Source organism: Phascolarctos cinereus, unplaced genomic scaffold (genome assembly GCF_003287225.1).
Source record: "Phascolarctos cinereus isolate Bilbo 61053 unplaced genomic scaffold, phaCin_HiC Scaffold_726;HRSCAF=1367, whole genome shotgun sequence".
Classification (NCBI taxonomy): Eukaryota; Metazoa; Chordata; class Mammalia; order Diprotodontia; family Phascolarctidae; genus Phascolarctos; species Phascolarctos cinereus.
The window spans coordinates 314,003,571-314,017,703 of record NW_027556098.1 but is presented as its reverse complement, the minus strand read 5'-3'; the positions used below and the strand labels follow the sequence as shown (position 1 = coordinate 314,017,703).

Here is a 14,133-nt window from a genome sequence, read left to right as displayed (position 1 = left end):
CCACACTTCACCTTGTCATGTAGCACCAATGTTGTGCTGAACACAGAAGGTTATTAGTAGTGGTTAATGGTGTAAATCAGAAACTATTCTCACAACTCAAATTTCTGTAGTGCTTTACAGTTTATAAACTACTTTGTTCACAGCTGTTGAGATGGGGAATGAATGAATGAAAAGGCATGTATTAAGCGCTTACTCTGTGCCAAGCTCTAAGGATACAGATAAATAAGAAAGTCATTGCTCTCCAGGAACTCACTGGGGGAAGACAGAACATGTAGGGTAATGGTCAGGGAGGCATGTTATAGTCTGGGGAGTTACAGGGCTGCTGAGATGAGCAGTTTCCTTTGCAGAATGATTCAGTTCTGATCATGGAGTGAGAAGGAAAGTGAGGGAGGAAAAGGGAAAATGGTCAGTGGTGGGACAGGTGCAAGAAGTGGGCCTGCATGGAGTGTGGATCTGGCTGAGACCAACAGGATGCAGAGGGCCAAGGAATGGACACACCACCAGTCTGGCAGCACAGGCCACGATGTGCCAAAGCCAGAAGGCCCCAGGCCCCAAGGCCTAATCTGTGACCCAGAGACCAAGAACCTGGCAGCCAGGTGGAGGAGGAAATGAAGGTTCAGAAAGAGGAAGGTCAAGGTCACACAGATCAGGGAAATATTCTCAGTGCTACAGCACCTGCCTCTCACTCCATTCACCCTTCTCACTTAGAGAATCATGTACACAGAAAATGGACTGCCCACTGTCAGCAAATGGGATATGACACTAGCAGAACTTTAGCTTAGATAGTCAAAGGTCTTCTCACCTTTGGTAGTGTTTGGCAAAAGGGCTGCATTTGGAGTCAAAGGGCTTGGGTTCAAATCCTGCCATCGCTAACTGACTATTTATGTGATTTGGTAAGTTGATTATTCTCAGTTTTCTCTTCTGTAAAATAAGGGGGTTTGGAAGGGGTTTGGGGGTTAGGCAGGAAGAGTTGAATTAGGTGATCTGAATTCCCTTCCCATATGGACATTCTGGGATTCTCTGACCAGTTGATCTCTAAGTCCTCATTTACCTCACCCCACACCCCAGTTCTAAATTCTTCGATTCCAAGTAACGATACTTTCCAACATTCCTGTGCCCAGTAACAAGGATTCTTTTTTTTTTTACCCCCGATGTGTTTCAGTAGCCTTCACGTATGAATGACCTTGTTCCTTAATATTCACCTTTGCTTCTATCTTGTCTCCACAGATTGGGAGTCAGACATGGTATGCAACAACTCAAGTCTTACGCCCGGTGCTGGCATGATTCCAGACCAGCGCCATGCCCGTCTGCAAGAACAACCACCACTGAAAAGTGCCAGGGTCAATTTATGCATCCTTCAGTGTTTGGGGTTTTTCTTTTTTTTTTGGGGAAAAAGCTGCATTTTCTGGTCTCCCTCTTCCCCTCACCCCTTTCTGCCAGCCCACTCCCCGCCACCTCCCCCGAATGATGACCCTCACTCTGACCCTGGCCAGTGGTCACAGTCTCTATAGTCCTCTTATTTCTAGGCCCAAGCGTTCAGTTTTGGCGTGGCGCGCCCCCGCTGGTGTTTTGTTTTGAGTTGTTCAGCCAGTGACTGGGCTTGTTTGTTTGTTGTAGCGAGAATGGTGCGTGGTATGGCAAGCGGTCTTCATTCTGCTTTGACTTCCTTCTCTGGTTCTTTTGAGGAGTGGGGGGAGTGATATCAGTTGTTGACTCTTCCATACCATGGTACAAATGATACTCGCGTCTTCCAGAGAGCCGTCATGACCGATCATAATCCATCATCCAAAGCTGGCCCATCGATAGGAATCCGAAAGTCGTGGGAATGTTAGCAATGAGACACATTAGTTTTAGGACATAGGAAGGCTTTGGATTTGTTCCTCATGAAAGGTCAGACTGCCTTTTTAATAGAGGGGTGGGGGGTGGGGGGGTGGGGGGGGAAGGGAATGGTCTTGGAGGCCAGGGGATGGAAAGAAAGGAGTGGCTACACCTGGAAACTGGCATAGGCTTTGCAAGTTTGTTGTGAGAGGTCTCAGTGCTGGCCCTTCTAGGTGTTAGACCTTCTGGGTTCTTTTGGTGACCAGAACTTGAGGAACTGTCAGACCTTCTGGGTACTGGATCTTCTGATTACCAGACCTTGAGGGTACCAGACCTCCCAAGTACTGGACCACCTGGGTGTTGGACCTTCTGATTGCACTGTGTCATAACCAGGCAGTTCCTCTGAGGGCAACTGATGGTTGCAACAGCCCCAGATGGTACAGGTGGATAGAAGAGAAACACAGGGATCTCAAGTCATGCATCAGGGTGTCTGCTTTCCAAGGCCAGCTATTTCGTGGGTGGTAGATGAAGTCGCCAGGCCCAAGCACCCAAAGAGACCCCAGGAAATCTATCATCCTGAGCTGCCCTCCCTGGGGGAGGAGGAGCAAGAGCTGGTGGGGCGTGGGGTCAGTTCTCGAGGTAGGTGTGGTGGAGACCATACCATCGCCACTTGTTGTTGGGACGAAGTCTGGCATGTCAGGGCAGGCACAGCAAAGCAGATTAGGACCAGAGCACCAGAAGTCCTCGCTGCCCAGCACCAGGTCCCAGATGCTGCTAACACTATTTTGTTCATCAAAGACGTTATTGAGTAACATTTGAGGTGCTTCTGTAGGGGCAGTAAGGAAAATAGGGTGAAATTGGGATCATGGAGCAATAGCAATAAACATTTCATAAACTCATGGAGCTGGAAGGGGCCATTTTGTCCAACCCCTTCCTTTTACAGATGAGGAAACCAAGACCCAGAGAGGGGAATTGACTTGCCCCAGGTCACACAGCAAGTGAAGCTACCTGGAGAAGGGGCAGACAGTGTGAGGGCTGGGCAGCAGGTGGGCATAAAGCAATAAAGACATACAACCAGAGGGAGGAGGACACAGTAGAGGAGGAAGCATCTTTTGGAAATAATACTGAAAGTACATGGCAGTTTATACTCCTGAAGGCCAAGGAAAGGAATGGAGCAGAGCTCCCAGTGGGGCCAGAGAATTGCAGCACCTCAGCATGGCCTAGACTTAGGCAACCTCTGGGTGCTTGGGGACCAAACATCCCTTCAAGCTGGGGTAAGAAAACAGAATGCGGGTTGTACTCAGAGGAGGGAGACATGCTGAGAAAGGGAAATGACCACCCAAGGTTCCCAGACCCATCCCGGGACAGACTCCTGAGAAGCCCCTCGGGTTGGGACCGCTCAGATGCTGGCCAAAGCTTGGGAAAAAGTCAGTCCACCGCTTCCCTCCCTGAAGTGTTTTGGGTGGGAGGGGGCAATCCTTATGTTTTCCTGGGCTGTTGGATGAAATGGAATTGTAAGGAGATCTTACTGCTAAAAACTGGGGTTTCAGGGATTCAGTGGTAATTCAGCAGACATTAACACCCACTGTTTGTGGGGTCTTTGTTGATCAGGGTTGTGAAGGGAAACAAGGGAATGAAAAGATGAGCAAGGTAGGTCTTATCTTTAAGGAGTGCCCATCTTATTCCATACTTTAAGCGATGGCTTTCCTTAGAAAATCAAACCAACGCAGATTTGTTCTCAGGCTCCTCAAAGATGGGAACAAAACAAAAATAGACTCAAAGCTGGAAGGACACTTGGATCCCCTTGTTCTTAGAGGCTCCTCCCCAAGGAGGTCACCCCAACACCCGACAGAGAAAGGCAGCAGTCATGATGCTTGGTCCTTGTTTGGTCCTTCAGTGATGCCGTGATTTCCACCCTTCTACGCTTTTCCATCCAGGGGGATTCTTGACTCTGCCCTCTGATGTCTCCGTAGAGGATCCCCCTGCCACACCGGAAGCTTCTTTTGGTCCTTTTCACATTTCTTGTGTGTGTCCTGGTGTGGCGTTCATTTGGGCTGTCCGTCTGTGTTCTCTCACTCTTGCTACATGGGAAGAAAAAGGTCAGCTATCAAAAATGGTTTCAAAAATAGGAAGAAAAAAAGAAACTTCAGAACACACACACACACACACACACGCACACACACACACGCACACGCACACGCACATGGTGGTATTTTGGGCTGTGCCTCAATTTGTTTTTCAAAGAAATAACTGATCCACGATGTTAACCTGTCTAGTTTAATTTTTTTTTGGGGGGGTTTAGGCAGTTGGGGTAAAGTGACTTGCCCAGGGTCACACAGCTAGTAAGTGTTAAGTGTTTGGTCCGAGGCCGTATTTGAGCTCAGGTCCTCCTGACTTCAGGGCCGGTGCTCTATCTACTGTGCCACCTAGCTACCCCTAACCTGTATGGTTTTACAGAGGCATCCACCTGGTTTTTGGTTTTATGTATCTGATTTATGGATCTCTGACCTCATCTTAAATAATTCTTGGATGGATCTGTGATCTCATCAGTGTTGATAAGCCCTTCCATGTCTTCTTATCCCCTATAATTCTTGACTGTGTTTTTCTGCACATTTTCTATAGTGGCTCCACCCAGCACAATGAGAGGCTTCCTCCGATTCCTTTAATATTTTGTGGATACCAATGAATATCACACACGTGTTATAAAAGTACCATGAAATCAAGAACAGAAAATATGCCTCTCGTGTTTATAGCATCATACACAATTTTCAAAATACTTTCTCATCCATCATTTCATTTTGACCTTCCCTAAAACACTTAGAAGAAAGCAGGAAAGAAGTGATTATTCCCATTTCACAGAGTAAGAAGAGGCGCAAAGAAGGGAAAGGACTTGTCCGAAATCATACGGCTAATTTATGGCAGAGCCAGGACTGGTACTGTGGTCTCCAGAGTCCTGCACTGCCTCAGTTTCCCCGAAGTCTGTGTGAGCAAAGAGTGGGGTAGTGAGAAAGTGAAGAGATTTCAGAAATTTCACATTTATACTAAACCACAGCAGCATAGATGATAAGAGAAAAGAAGCTAGTTGCAGTTGTAGTTCTGAAAGCTGTGTTGTTTTAGAGGCCCCCAGGGTGTGTCTGGTGAGGTATTTATGATGGAGAATGGTTAAGGTAGGATAACCGGGTTGGTTTAATCTGTCATGAGTTGGATATTTCTCATCACCAGTTCCAAAGGAGTCTAACAAATACTATTCTGTCTCCTAGTCAGAAGTAGCCTTGCCCTTGGACCCTGAAACCCTGGCCTGGTTGAGGACAGAGAAGTCACTAAGGGAGTTCAAGGCCGTGTCATAGCCACAGGAGAGATAGCCTAGGGTTGGCCAAGAGGGACTGGTTTCTGACCTCCCTAGTTGTTAGGTCCTCTGCATTAAGGGCTTGACCACGGGGGGGGGGGGGGGGGGGGGGGGGGGGAGGGGAGAGAGAGAGATAGAGAGAACAAGAGAGAGAAAGAGAGGAGAGAGAAGAGAGGGAGAGAGAGAATGAGAGCATGCAAGAAAGGAAAGAGTGCACAAGAGAGAGTGAGAAGAGAGGAGAGAGGGGAAAAAAAAGTTGGGGGAGAGAGAGTGCAAGTGTGTCTGGTTGAGCAGTTTGTGTATGTTGGCAGGAACAATTAAGAGTCAGGGCAGGTGGGATGGCAGAGCTCCTCTGCCGTTGGCAAGACACTAGCACTGGTAAAGATGGTGTCTTTGGGGGCCCCCTTGCTTGGCTGTCTTCATCTAAGTTTGGAGGTAACAATGATGATAGGTCATGTTTCCATAGGGTGTTTACATGTTGCTTTATACATCTCATTTGATCTTCACAGTTCCACAAGATAGCTAGTGCAAGTATTATAGTCCCCATTTTACAAATGTGGAAACAGATTCCCCTGTCCCAAGAGAGGGGAATCAATTTGTTCAAGGTCTCACAGCTAGTATGTGATAGAACTAGCACTGGAAATCCAGGTCTCTTAACTCCCAGGCCTGGAACCAAATTGTCTTTCTTTTTTAAATTTAATTTTTTTTTTTTACCAAATTTTCTTGCAACATATTACCACCACCACTACTCCTGGGGACACACACACCACACACATTGGATAGAATTCAAGATTTAAAAGTTGGAGGAGGCCTTAAAGACAGATCTTCTGGTCTAGAATTCTCAACCTTCTTTGGTTGTGGACCCCTGCTCAGAGCCATGTTTTTAAATGCATAAAATAAAATACATAGAATTATGAAGGAAACCAATCATATTGAAATACAGTAATCAAAATATTTTTAAAAAACAAGTTAATGGACCCCATGTTAAGAACCCCCAAAATAATCCAACCCCTCAAGAAGCAGGCCTTTTGATTAGAGGACAGAGAAAGGACAACAGGGACATTTCAGGCTAGCTGTGGAGGACTTTAAAAGAATTTAGAGTTGTTGCAGGTCAGATCTGGAAGGGACCTTTGGGCCTAGAGCGTGATGGTCAGAAGACAGTTTAGAACAGAACAGAATGTCAGCTGGGGGAGAGACTTCAGGGATGATGTATGTCAGCCCCATCGTTCTAAGAGGAAGAAATTGAAGCTTAGAGAGGGAAGTCATTGTCCAAGTTCACTTAGAGTTGGTGTCTGAGCTGGAACTGAAAGCCAGGTCTCCCAACTCCTGGTACAGAACTCCTTTCCTTGCCCCACATTGTCTATATGCAGCAGTAGGAGCCAGAGCAGTTGTGAGCAGGAAGGCCTGGCAGAAGCTGGTTGCACTCCCTGGGAGCACCTAAATTCAAAATTACTTTTTAAGAACCCGGACCGACAAGGCCCTATGCTAGGTGCTGGAGATCCTGAGATAAGACTCAGTCCCTGCCCTCATGAAGTTTGCAGTTTGATGGGGAAAAAACAAATACTTAAATAACTCAGATGCTAGTGAGTGTGAGGTAAGGCAGAGGGCGACACCTTGTAGGGAGCTAACAGTTTGATGAGATTCAGGACAACAGAGTGTAGCTCATCTTCTCTGCTGTGAGGAGGCCATGAGACCTCCCCTCCCCCCTCCCCAGAAGGGAAATGATTGCCTTGTGGTTTGGCCCCACAGTGGAAGCAGGGTGGTTAAATGTGTATACTTAGCATTTAAAGTATAGAATGTCACAGCTGGGAGGGACCTTAGAAAAAAGGACAATGTCAGAGCTGAGAGCCTTCAAGATCACCTACCTCCCACCTAGTTTTGTAGGGGACAAATTTTAGCGTGGCATAAGGAAAAACTTCCTAACAGGGGAATGGGCCACTCTGAAGGCCCACTCTTCTGGCAAAGGCTAGAAGACCGCTTGATGGAAATATTGTTGAGGGGATTCCTATCTGCGTACAAGTTGGAAATCTGTTCCAACTCAGGAATTCCTTCTAGCTCTGTGTTTCTAAAATGCTATATTCAAACTATTCAGATAGCAAAGAACAGTCAGTTGATGGCCATGATCCTGCTCTGGGACTCAGACACTGAACATAAAAACACTAAGTGGATTAAAGGGCTTGGCACAGAGATACTCTCAGCTTTAAGGTCCTTTGGTAACAGTGCAGATGCAAGGAATGGCAGCAGGTAATGGAAAGACACCTGAGTTCAAGTTTGGGCTCCTCCACTGAGTAGTGACAAGAGTACTGGCTTTGCCATTAGGAGATTTGGCTTTGAATCCCAGCTATGTGACTTGGGCCAAGTTACTGTGCATGCCTCAGTTTCTTTCTTTATGAAATGGGAGGGTTGGACTAAATTATCTTGGACATCCTTTTCAGCCCTCTCTTAACATACCCAACTGTATAACCCTGTGCTGCCTGGCATAGTGGAGAGAACGCTAGATTTGGAGTCAGGTCCCTTCCCTGGGCCTTTGTTTTTCCCCGTCTGTAATATTGGGATAATAATACTTGCACTACCTGCCTTATAGAGTTGTTGTGAGGAAAGCACTTTGTAAACCTCAGAACACTCGAAATGGGAGCTATTATCAAGAAGGAGGCTGATCTTCCCATACCTGGTCCTGCTTCTTGACATGTAATAAACAGGTCATACGTAACATAAACACAACTGACATTTTCTGGAAGAGGCACTGGAAGAGATATAAAGTTTAGCTAAGACATGAATGGTCTTTCCCTTCAAGAAAGTAGTCCTTTAGGTAATGCTTAAAGGGAGGTGATGATGGAATCCTAGAATGACATTGATAGTTTGATGATGATGATGCCACTGCCATAGAGTAAATCAGATGGCTTTGTTCTCAAGCCCAAACTGTCATGAAATTGTGAACCAAATATCACCATGTAAGTGTGGCCCCAACCAATATTCCAAATAGTGATGCCAGAAAGGAAGCCATGTGTAGTCAAATCTTTCCTTGCATTTTATGACCAGACAGACATAACCTCATAAATTTCCTTTTCCATGTGTAAGTGAGAAACTCATTAGCCCAGCCCGTTGGAGGGTGATGGTGGGGAGACTTGGTCAATATGGATTTAAGACTCCAAGGATAAGGTCATGGTAGTTCCAACACTAGCTGTGTGACCTTAGGGAAGTCATTTCCCTTCCCTGGGCCTTGTTTAGTTGCTTCATCTGTAAAAACGGTGTTGATGTAGCCTATCTTCCAGCTCTTCAATCTGTGGATCCTCTTTATGATAGGGTTGGGGTGGGGTGTGAGTACAAAGATCACTGTTTCTAGAAATGCCAAAGGCCTTAGGTTGACCAAACAAAATGACCTAGAGAGTAGTCAAGGCCATGTCAGAACTTACAGTGTGTTTGGCCATCCCAGTATTTACAGCTTTGTTGAGCTACTTGAACATTTTGTGTAAAATTAGACTGCTAGGATTTTTTAAAGAGCTAGAAGAGACTTCAAAGATTGTGACATCCAACACCAACCATCTCACCCCATTTTACAGAGGAAAGGACCAGCCCACGGCAAGTATGGGTGAAGTCAGGGTTTGAGCCTAAGCCTCCACCTTCCCAGTCTAGAGATTGTTTCTTCCTTTCCACCTTACAAATCACGGTGTAGTCAGAAGCAGAGATCACAGACTTTATGACCTTGGGAAAAACCTTTTCAGTCCCAAACAGTAGTTTGTTTCTTCCTCTAAAATGAGGAAGTTTGACTGGAACCATCACTAAGGTCCTTTTTGACTCTAAATTCTATGTTCTTATGAATCTATGAAGGCTCTGGTTTGTCTAATACAAAGACTTCTACAGAAAGTGTTAGTCAAGGGTCTCTAAGATCCCCAAGGGCCTGTGGCACCTTGGAGCTCCAAGTTTTGACTCAGAGGAAAGAAGGACCCCAAATCTGGGCCTCCTCGTCTTGGAAAAGTGCCCGGTTAGGGAGTAAGAGGAGTCTATGAGTAGACCAGCAGAGGGAACCCAAGCACCATCCTTCTCAGAATCTCTCACTAATCATTGTGGGGGGCAGGTTAGGGAGGAGCCATTTTACTCTCACCACACATCCAAATGTAAGTGCAGCTGCCTGGTGAAATAGTGGCCTGGTTGTGTTGTCTGTTTTATCCATTTCTTAAGTTCCTATCCCTGGAACTCTTGAAATATCAGCAGCTCCTGTTTCTATGGCTATAGCTAACAAAGCATTTTCCTAACAAAATCCCTAGGAAGTAGTCAATCCAAATCTTAACCCCATTTTATAGAGTAGGAAAACAGGTCCAGAAAGGGGTCAGTGACTTGCTCAAAACTATTGCATAAGTAGCAGTCTAGGACCAGAAGAGAGATCTCCTGATTCTTTGTGCCCTGCTGCCTTTCTAACTTATTTTGTTTTGGTAGATTGATGCTCCTTGGGTCCACAACCTTGCACTCTAGGTTCTTGTAGTCCTCCCTCAATTTCTCTCATCAAATGTTTTCTCTGCTGTGTGCTATTGGGTCCAGATGACTTTTGAGTTCCGCTCTAGGAGGAGGCTAGCTGAAGATAGAGAGCAGATGAATCCAATGTTTGGGCTGGTAGGCCAAGAAAATGGCACAGGTTATGAAATAACTGCTATGGCAGTGTCTTTCACTTGGAAGTACCAGTCTTCTAGACCATAGCGAGTACCATGCTTAGGAGCTCTGCTAACATTGGTGAGGTTCTTGTGTTCTTCACATCTCGGTTCCCAACAGTGGCTATAGCTTGTGTTTGAAGAGGTTGAATACCACAACCAGTGACCTGGCAAGGACATCATCACCCACCAACCGTTCTCTATCCCCTGATGTTCACAAGAGGAAGGAATGGTATCATCTTCTCATCACTAGGTGTTCAGGTGAAGATGTCCATCTTGGATTGCCACAGTCGTATATACCTGTTGGGCCCAAAAAACATTTTCTCCTACCTTGTATGGTGATCCAATGATTATTGCTCCAGTAGCACCTGAAGTTCTATATCTTGCCTGGCCCTTATTCTAGTACAGAATGTTCATGTGGCTTAAGAAAGGAGCAAGGTGGATCTAAAAACCATGGCTTCTGAATGGCACCCTTCGTATCTCCCAACTCATCAGCATCAGTATCCAGTCCAGTAGCTCATACCAGGGAATATGCATTCCTATAATATTTAACCTTTTGGGGATGGGTGGGTATATGATTTTGTATTTTTAAAATTAATTTTAATCTACAGGTTGGATCCTAATTTTAAAATTTTATTGGGACTCACACACAAAGAAGAAAAATATATTTAAAAAAAAAACAAACTTTGACCAATGTCTTCCAAGCTTGATCCAAGGACTTTGATGTATTTTAGAAACACAGCCTGGAGTTTTTAAGAATATGAAAGCCCTGCAACCCCAGCTTGTGTGTATGAAATGTAAATCTGACTTGATTTTTTGGGTTTTAATTTCTGTTACTCAGTTTTCTTTGGTTTTGAAGATCAGATAGTGATCTCCCAGACAGATTTAAGCCAAGAATTTGTAACTGTATGATACTCACTGTAAGATGTAGAACATTCAATAACTATTAAAATGTTTCCCAAAAAAATTGGCCTAGGTGGCCAAGCTTAGCAATTTTTGAGGGGTTGAGTGTAAAAGAGGGTAGGTTTCAAGTACATGTGTGGGTAATGGGTGACCAGTGTGGGTTTCAGGGGAAGAATGGTAACCCAATGAGGTACTCTGCCTAGTACTGCTCCCTTTCTTGACTCTGTAGCCCTAGAAGCACTCACTGGGAGGAATCCTAAAGCTTTTGAGAGGTGGCCTTCCCTCCACACTATCACTGCCCACTTTCATGTGGGGGCTTCCTAGTCACTGGGTTTAGGTGAACAGGTCACTTCACCACTTTACAGATATCAATCCTAAGCCCTCTCAACCAGGCAACTTTTTCCCCCTGGCTTGAATTAGGCCAGGGCAGAACATGTGGACTCTATTTAGTAAATGCTGATCCTCTAGTTATCCACCTCTGGATCTGCTTTTGCTTTAGATTGGCTCACTTAAGGAGACATTGCAATGGGATTGTAGAATTTGGGGCTAAAAAGAACCTTAAAGTCCATTTTAGTTCAACTTTTTTTATCTCACAGAGGAACAAGTTGAAGCTAGAGATGGGAAGTGCCTACTCAAGATCATGTGGTGCATTAATGGCAAAACTGGTCCCCCAAATGGGTGGGAGTTTCAAAGGGGCAGATTTATGTTTGATCCAAGAAAAAGCAGCCAGAAGTGAATAGACTGTCTCCAGAAGTGCTGGGCTCTCTCTCATTGAAGATCTACAAGATTTGGTAGATGGATTTTTTTTTTTTGGTCAGATGTGGACCTGATGGCTACCAAGCCTTTCTGCTCTGCAATTCTGTGATTTGAATTAGAATTCAAGTATCTTGGTTCCCAGTCCAGAGCTGTTTCAACCAAAGCCTACTACTGCTATTACTTGCTATGTCCTAGAACTGCTCTCAAAATTACAGCCCTCCTGGGGGGTGGAGAAGAAAAGTCATTTATGTCTCCAGTTTAGCTTTTAGCATTCCTCTGATGCTAGTCATTTCTGAAACATCCATCTTCCCTCCCAGTTGAAGAATCCTGTGGACAACATTTCTAACAAGTGGTCACCTAGCATCTGCTCCAACACTTCCAGTGAGGCGGAGCTCAGTCCTTCATGAGTCAATCCATTCCACTGCAGGACAATCCCTTCTGTTCCCAAGTCCCTAGTATGTAAATTAAAATCTAACTCCAGCTCTCTGCCCTTCCCACATACACATTATGGGTCTAGTCCAGCCTTCTGCCTACAAAACAAGTTGCTTCCTCTGCTCCAAGATGGAGTCCATAATCCCCAAATCTAGGTTTTAGAGCTGAAAGGAACCTTTGAAATCATGCATACCTACAACCACAGTCTTCTTAGCAGATTCTCCTTACCATCTGCCCAAGCAACTAGTCCCTTGGTCAAGAGACTTAACCCTACCAGACTCAATCATTTCATTCTTGAAACTCCCACTCTGGGGTCCACGTTATCCCAATTGGTGTGTGCCTTTCATGGCCCATTCTGTCTACACTGGTTGCAGGTATGCTTCACTATACATCCCAGATATCTTGTCATATACCTTTGTTGCTACCCTTATCACCCCCAACCCCTTTCCAACCTTTGAACCAAAACCAATTTACCACTGTCATAGCTCCTGGAAAAGTTGCATCAATCTGCTCTCCTGTTGGCTTCCCTTACCATGCCTTTGATTTTCCAAACCAAATGACTCCTCCCTTACATGTGTTGTCATCCCCTTTTTGAATTTAAGTTCCTTGTGGGCAGAGACTGCTTCACTTCTGTTTTTGTATCCACCCTTTTGTGCATTGTAAATGCAGAACTTTTTTCCCCCCTTCATCCATGCATGTAGTCTAAGATGCTCATTTACAGAGAAGAAAATGAGACTCAGCTGAGATTAAGTGATCGCCCCAAGATCACTGGGCAGAAGCGTGTAAGTAGCAGAAGCAGAATTTGAACCAAGGTCACTGACTCCAAATCAGTCCATCTTCATTACATCACATTGTCTTTCAAAACAGCCATTGTGTCTGAAGTCTTAGCTTGGGGAGAGCACCTCTCCCTCTATGTCTGGGAGCCTAGCTAAGGTGCCTAGATTGAAGACACTGTAAGAGACCCTATGGAAGGTGTGGATTTATGAAGGGGGAATGAGCATGGCAGTAGTGGGGTGGAGGGGATGTCGAGTCAACACGGATTTGGATGTATTTCAACTCTGCCCCTCCCAAGTACTGCTGCTCTGCATGAGGAGGCCAGAGGAGGCTTTTGGAAGGATGTAGGGCAATCTATCCAGTTTTGCTACCACTCCCCCCCCCCACCCCCCGTATCTTGAGCTTGACTGTGCTAGAGTTAGCTCCCGTTGTGGATTCCAGGCGCCATCTGGTGGCCACAGCGTGGGGTTTCAGGGTAGATCACCAGGTTCTCCTGGCTAATCCGTAGCCTGCCTGCCTACCCCCACCTGGACAATGAGAAGTAATGCACATAGAAAATGGTTCACAGGATCTCCACATTTAAAGGAATATTTGAGACTATCTAGTCCAATTCTGATCTGAGCAGGGATCCCTTCTAGATGATACTGACTAGCAGTCATCTAAACTTCTACATGAAATCCCTGAATAATGGAATCTGTAACCATCTATCCATCCATCCATCCATCAATAGCCTGCTTATTTCATCCTGGGACAGCTCTTATGTGTGCACAAACAGGTCCCTCTGTACCCCCTGCCTTTCTTCCCTCCTTTCTGTTTCTCTCTCCTCCCTCTTCTATCTCTTCTTTTTCTGGCTCTGTCCTCCCTCCTTCCTCTTCTTTCTTCTTTCTCCTCCTCCTCTCTTTTTCTCTCTTCTCTTCTTCCTCCCCTCTTCTCCTCTCTCTCTCTCTTCCCCCCCCCCCCCCCCGCTCCAGATGTACCCAGGCATCCTTGCTTTGGGGATAATGAACAGGCAGACTGGTGTGGTGTGTTATACTGTGGGAACTTGAACACTAACTCTTTAGAGTTAAGTGGCCCAGGTTGGAGTCCCAGCTCTTTTGGGACTTTGGACAAGTCCCACAGGCAGTGTGACCACCCTCACCTCTCTGAGCTTCTGCTGTAAAATGAGGGTGTTGCACCAGATGACCTCTAACGACACCTTTAAGGTAAGAAGCTTTGTCAGGAATCAGTCCATCTGTAACTTGTCCCTCTCATTTCTAGTTCCTAGCAAAATAAGTTAAATCCCTCTTCTGTGTGACAGCCCTTCCATCAGCTATTGTACTCCCTCTAGCTCAGCTGAAATACTGTACCCATTTGCACAGTCACACACACTCATTGACTCAGATGGTCATGCCTTTATAAAATGTGGTTAGTGTAATGGAAAGTGCTAGACTCAGAAGTCTGGAGACATCTGGGGTTGACTCC

The 14,133-nt window shown here is 45.5% G+C and overlaps 1 protein-coding gene across 6 annotated transcripts in view; it reads left to right on the top strand.

The window, feature by feature from the left end:
• Positions 1-1,488, top strand: part of FAM168A (family with sequence similarity 168 member A) — a 200,096-nt gene extending 198,608 nt beyond the window's left edge. For all 6 annotated transcript variants that reach the window (XM_078156905.1, XM_078156903.1, XM_078156904.1 and 3 more), the window contains one exon: positions 1,228-1,488. The gene's annotated coding sequence lies outside the window, so the exon portion shown is untranslated. The remainder of the gene's footprint in view (positions 1-1,227) is intronic.
• The last annotated feature ends 12,645 nt before the right edge of the window (positions 1,489-14,133 follow it).